This window comes from Halichoerus grypus, chromosome 6, assembly GCF_964656455.1.
Source record: "Halichoerus grypus chromosome 6, mHalGry1.hap1.1, whole genome shotgun sequence".
NCBI lineage: Eukaryota > Metazoa > Chordata > Mammalia > Carnivora > Phocidae > Halichoerus > Halichoerus grypus.
In genome coordinates this window covers 25,720,755-25,727,105 of record NC_135717.1, presented here as the reverse complement: position 1 = coordinate 25,727,105, position 6,351 = coordinate 25,720,755, and the positions used below count along the sequence as shown (strand labels likewise).

Here is a 6,351-nt window from a genome sequence, read left to right as displayed (position 1 = left end):
ATGAAATTCTGTTAATAGCAACTAAATAATATTCCTAACTAACATAATTTCTTGGCTTAAATATCACTTTCTCAGAATGGCTTATGTGGAACTCAAAATAGGTCCCTCCTTTTGTTCTTTCTTATAACACCTGGTTCTTTTCTTATATTGCCCTGATTCCAATTAAAAGAAATATATATGTATTACTTTATTTTCTCCACTGGGCTATATTTTCCACTGGGCTATTGGACATATGGGCAAGGCCACTGGGTATAGTTACATTTACCTGGCACAAATCCAGGGGGTACCAGTTAAATAATAGTTTATGTGAACGGCATTTCCTGAAATTGTGTAGTGCACAGCCTATGTGTATGTACATGGCAGCCCTATCTACAAGGTCAGGAGGGATTTATTAGTGTACTCCTGGCAGTTAGCATAATGTCTAGACCATGGTCAGTCCTCAACAAACATTGGTTGCAGGATGAAAGGATTAACAAAAATGATGGATGCCCTGTGCTGGGTACTACTCTGGCTGAGGCATGGAAATCATGGCAACAAGGCATGGATAGTCTCTAACCCTGAAAAGAACAAGGATTCTGGGGCTTGGAGGGAGGTGGTCCCACTGCTTGGAGGAGCTGGAGGCTTTGTAGATAGGAGAGGCCCCTTCTCTTATTTAGTAGCCTCAGTGTTCCATCTGTAAAGTGGGAGGATTGTTGCAGAAAAGTGGTTTTGTTTAACCTTTATTTTCTCTTTTATTTTATTTTACATCTTTAAGTAAGCAATGCCTACATGGTAAAATACTCAAGTAGTACAAAAAGCATAGAGAGAAAAGTAAATTCCATTCATTCCTAACTCCCAGAACCTCCCCCTACACACCCTCTGCATTACCCTCATTGCCCTCCCCCCTCAAACCTCCTGGCTATCTCTATGACCAGTTGTTTTTTTTTAAGGGAGCAAATTTCTGATTTATTTCATGAAAACAGCTTAGAAAAGCAGTGTTGCCAGCAGGTGGGGATGTAGCTCAGTGGTAGAGCGCATGCTTAGCATGCATGAGGTCCTGGGTTCGATCCCCAGCATCTCCATTCTTTTCTCCCTTGCTTGGGGAAATAATCTTTCTTTTCTCTTACAGCTACACCACATTCCTGTAGAATCTGCAAATTAATCATTTTGCCTCCGAGTACTTATGTTTTTCTTCTGTTATGCTTGTAACTCTCCTGTTTTATTTTTTAATTGATTTATAATTGGCATATAACATTATATTAGTTTCAGGTATATAAACATAATGATTGGGGTGCCTGGGTGGCTCAGTCAGTTAAGCGGCTGCCTTTGGCTCAGGTCATGTTCCCTGGGTCCTGGGATCGAGCCCCACGTCCGGCTCCCTGCTCAGTGGAGAGCCTGCTTCTCCCTCTCTCTCTGCCTGCCTCTCTGCCTACTTGTGCTTTCTCTCTCTGTGTCAAATAAATAAATAAAATCTTTAAAAATATATATGATGATGACATATTTGTATGTATTGTGAGATTATCACCACAATAAGTCTAGTTAACATCTGTCACCATATATAGTTACAAAAAATCATTTTTCTTGTGATGAGAACTTTTATTATTATTATTTTGTTAGAGAGGGTGGGAAGGGCAGAGGGAGAGAGATAAGCAGTCTCCAGGCCCAGCGGGGAGCCTGATGCGGGGATCAAGGGTGGGGGGCTCCACACAGGGCTCAACTTGTGGCTTGATCTCACAACTCTGAGATCATGACCTGAGCCAAAATCAGGAGTCAGACACTTGATCGGCTGAGCCACCCAGGCACCCCTGATGAGAACTTTTAAGATCTACTCTCTTAGCCACTTTTAAATATGCAGTACAGTATTAACAGTAGTCACCATCCTGTACATTACATTTCCATGACTTACTTATTTTATTTTATTTTATTTTTTTATTTTATTTTTTTATTTATTTATTAGAGAGCGAGCGAGAGAGAAACAGCATGAGAGGGGGGAGGGTCAGAGGGAGAAGCAGGCTCCCCGCCGAGCCGGGAGCCCGATGTGGGGCTCGATCCCAGGACTCTGGGATCATGACCTGAGCTGAAGGCAGTCGCTCAACCGACTGAGCCACCCAGGCGCCCCGACTTACTTATTTTATAACTGGAAGTTTGTGCCTTTTAACTCCCTTCACCCATGTCACTCCCCCGCCCCCTAGCAACCACCAATCTGTTCTCTGTGTCTACGAGCTTGTTTTTTTTAGGTTCCACATATAAATGAGATCATAGGATATTTGTCTTTCTCTGACTTATTTCTTTAGCACAATGCCCTCAAGTTCCATCCATGTCACAAATGGCAAGATTTCCTTTTTTTTTTTTTTTTAATGGACAGATAACATTCCATTGTATATGCACACCCCACTTTCTTTATCCATTCATCTCTTGATGAACACTTAGGTTGTTTCAGTATCTTGGCTATTGTAAATAATGCTGCAGTGAACATAGGGGTGCATACATCTTTTCAAATTAGTGTTTTCATTTTCTTTGAATAAATATCCAGAAATGGAATTGTTGGATCATATAGTTGTTCTACTTTTAATTTTGGAGTTTCCCCCCAAAATTAAAACTCTACAAAACACTACTGTTTTCCATAGTGGCTGCACTAGTTTACAAATCCCATCAACAGTGCACTGGGGTTCCCTTTTTCCACATTCTTGCCAACACTTATTTTTTATCTTTTTGATGATAGCCTTCTAACAGGTGTGAGGTGTTAAGTCATTGTGGTTTTGATTTACATTTCCCTGACGATGAGTGATGTTGAGCACCTTGTTTCATATACCTGTTGGCCATCTTTCTATCATTGGAAAAATGTCTATTGAGATCTGCCGTGTAACCAGTTTGTGTGTGTGTGTGTGTGTGTGTGTGTGTGTATCTTTCGTAGTTAATCTGTATAACACAAGTATACATATGCTACATAGGTATGTATTGAATTTGAAATATTTTTAAATAGAAACTTAGTCTTTAAAAATAGTTAATTACTTGTTTTAAATCTGAAGTATGACTTGAGAAAATAATGATTATTAGTGATTATTAAATGATCATTACTGAAAATAATTTTGCCATTAATCACATACTGTTTTTCCCTATCTTGTAATTTTTTTTTTCACTTTAAAATGTCTTGGGATTGTTTCATTGATCTGACTTCTTTTATTTAAATGATTGTGTAGCAGAGTATTTCACTGTATGGCTGTACTGTAATTGATTTAACTGGTCTCCTGTTGGGAAATGGGTTATTTCTGATCTTTTGCTGCTGCAGACAATGCTGCAAATGAACAGCCCTCTACTTAAATCTTTTCACACATGTGCAATTAATATCAGCTGGTTAAATTCCTAGGTGTAGAATTAATGGCTCAAAGATGAAAAGTGCTTGCAGTTTTCCTGAGTACTGCCTGCATGGAGTTGTACCAATTTGCCTTCTCACCGCCCTGTTCCCCTTTGACCTCATCAGTGTATTACCAAACTTTTGGTACCTTTGTATGGGTTGTTGTATTAGATTTTCTTATGAATACAGTATTTTCCTTTCAACTATCTGCTCATCTCCTTTGCCCTTTTTCTATTGGATTAGATTATTGGTCTTTTCATTATCCATTTGTAGAAACACTTTATAAACTAGGGGCATTAGCTCTTTGTTTATGATTATCAAACTTTTGATCTTTGTCAATCTGATAGGTGAAAAATATAGTATCACTTTGTGGGGTCCTTGTCTCTGGGCAAGGATAGCATCTTATGTCTGAAATCCATTGATATTTCCTTCTGTAAACTCTGTTCATGCTCTGTACAGCAGTGGTTCTTAACTGGGGTGGTGTATGAGGATCACCATGTTTGAAATACATGAACGCAGCCCCCAGCCCTGGGGATTCTGGTACAGTGTGTCAGGTACTTCTAAAGAGCTCCCTACCTGATTCTGTTCTCCTCCCTTAGTTATGAATGAGGGGCATGGATGATCTGGGGGCCCTTTATTGCTCAGTATTGCTGTGGAGTAAATATGCAGCAGTGGCAGGAAGGAGAGAGTTATGTAGGGAGAGAATCGATAACCCTCCTCGCTGTGGGGTTCGGTGGGGCCTGCAGATGGAGTGGCTCAGGGGCTAATGTGTCTCAGCTCTCGTTGCTATGGTAACCAGTCAATATGTGGGTACTTGGTTTGGGAATCAGTGCCCCTGTGTGCTTGCTCTGGGGTTCATGGCTTGATAGGACATGAAGTCGACAGACATCTGGGTCTTCAGAGAGGCACAGAGTTCTTGGAGGACAGTTCAGGGAGGGGCAAGCCTCTGGCTCAAAGGGACCATGGCCAGAAACTGTATGTATGAAGAAAAACATCCTAGGGTGCCTGGCTGGCTCAGTTGGTAGAGCATGTGACTCTTAATCTCAGGGTTGTAAGTTCACGCACCACCTTGGGTGTAGAGATTACTTAAAATTAAAAAAAAAAAAAAGGCCCCTCTATTCTCCATGTCTTTATGTCTTTCTCTTTGGAAGAATTCAGTGCTTCCATCGTTTTATTTTAAAAGAAGCAGCCAGGATGCCTGGGTGGTACAGTTGGTAGAGCATCTGACTCTTGGCTTTGACTCAAGTCTGATCTTGGGGTTGTGAGATTGAGCCCTGGGCCAGGCCTTGCGCTCAGTGCAGTAGAATCTGCTTGCGTTTCTCTTCCCTCTGCCCCTCCCCCCCATAAAGAAATAAAATCTTAAAAAAAAAAAGTAGCAGCCAAGAAGAGGAAAATTTAGGAAACTTAAAGTCCCAATATTGCTGTTTTGTCTTCAGAGCAAAGCTTGAACCAAGAGTCTGCACAGAAAGGTTGAAGGAAATTAAGTTAGGGAGCACAAGATTAGGGAAGGGAATTTAGAAGGTAGAATTAGACCTATTCTGTATGTCTTTGTGCTGTTTGATTTAAAATTATTTTAATATATTGAATAAAGACAAAGCAATATTTGTAACAGTACAGTGAGTACGAATCTAATGTAACCATTAATGGGCGTACTCCCAATGGTATACCTAATATTTTACACCTGGGCTAGATTATTTTTTAATACTTTCCTCCTTTATACACCAGAACTATTTTCAGTAAAGATTTAATGTTCAGTGATAATCATTATTTTTTGATCCATACTTAGATTTAAAATAAATAATTTAAAAGGAAATACAAAATTCTATTTTAAACATATTCAAATTTAATAAAATGTTTAATATATGAATCAAAATTTGGAACCACCAAAAAATTTAACATCTTGTAGTTTATACCTTTTTGATGTTTTAGATTTTTAACACAAATAAAAACTCCAAGTGATCAGATAGAATCACAGAATTGATGAAACTCAAGTTCTTTTTCTTTAGATCACTGTGCTATCATTTATTTCCAATATATTTTTTTAAAGATTTTATTTATTTATTTGACAGAGAGAGACACAGCGAGAGAGGGAACACAAGCAGGGGGAGTGGGAGAGGGAGAAGCAGGCTTCCTGCAGAGCAGGGAGCCTGATGCGGGGCTCGATCCCAGGACCCTGGGATCATGACCTGAGCCGAAGGCAGACGCTTAATGACTGAGCCGCCCAGGTGCCCCTATTTCCAATATTTTTTTTTTTTTAATTTTTTATTGTTATGTTAATCCCCATACATTACATCATTAGTTTTAGATATAGTGTTCCATGATTCATTGTTTGTGCATAACACCCAGTGCTCCATGCAGAACGTGCCCTCCTCAATACCCATCACCAGGCTAACCCATCCTCCCAACCCCCTCCCCTCTAGAACCCTCAGTTTGTTTTTCAGAGTCCATCGTCTCTCATGGTTCTTCTCCCCCTCCGATTTCCCCCCCTTCATTCTTCCCCTCCTGCTACATTCTTCTTCTTCTTTTTTTCTTTCTTAACATATATTGCATTATTTGTTTCAGAGGTACAGATCTGAGATTCAACAGTCTTGCACAATTCACAGCGCTTACCAGAACACATACCCTCCCCAGTGTCCATCACCCAGTCACCCCATCCCTCCCACCCCACCCCCCACTCCAGCAACCCTCAGTTTGTTTCCTGAGATTAAGAATTCCTCATATCAGTGAGGTCATATGATACATGTCTTTCTCTGTTTGACTTATTTCGCTCAGCATAATACCCTCCAGTTCCATCCACGTCGTTGCAAATGGCAAGATCTCATTCCTTTTGATGGCTGCATAATATTCCATTGTATATATATACCACATCTTCTTTATCCATTCATCTGTTGATGGACATCTTGGCTCTTTCCACAGTTTGGCTATTGTGGACATTGCTGCTATAAACATCGGGGTGCACGTAGCCTTTCGGGTCCCTACTTTTGTATCTTTGGGGTAAATACCCAGTAGTGCAATTG

At 40.2% G+C, this 6,351-nt stretch overlaps 1 non-coding gene across 1 annotated transcript; it reads left to right on the top strand.

Moving 5' to 3' along the window:
- Window positions 1-989: 989 nt before the first annotated feature.
- TRNAA-AGC (transfer RNA alanine (anticodon AGC)) lies at window positions 990-1,061 on the top strand. The gene has a single exon. It is a non-coding gene; the product is annotated as a tRNA-Ala (tRNA).
- The last annotated feature ends 5,290 nt before the right edge of the window (window positions 1,062-6,351 follow it).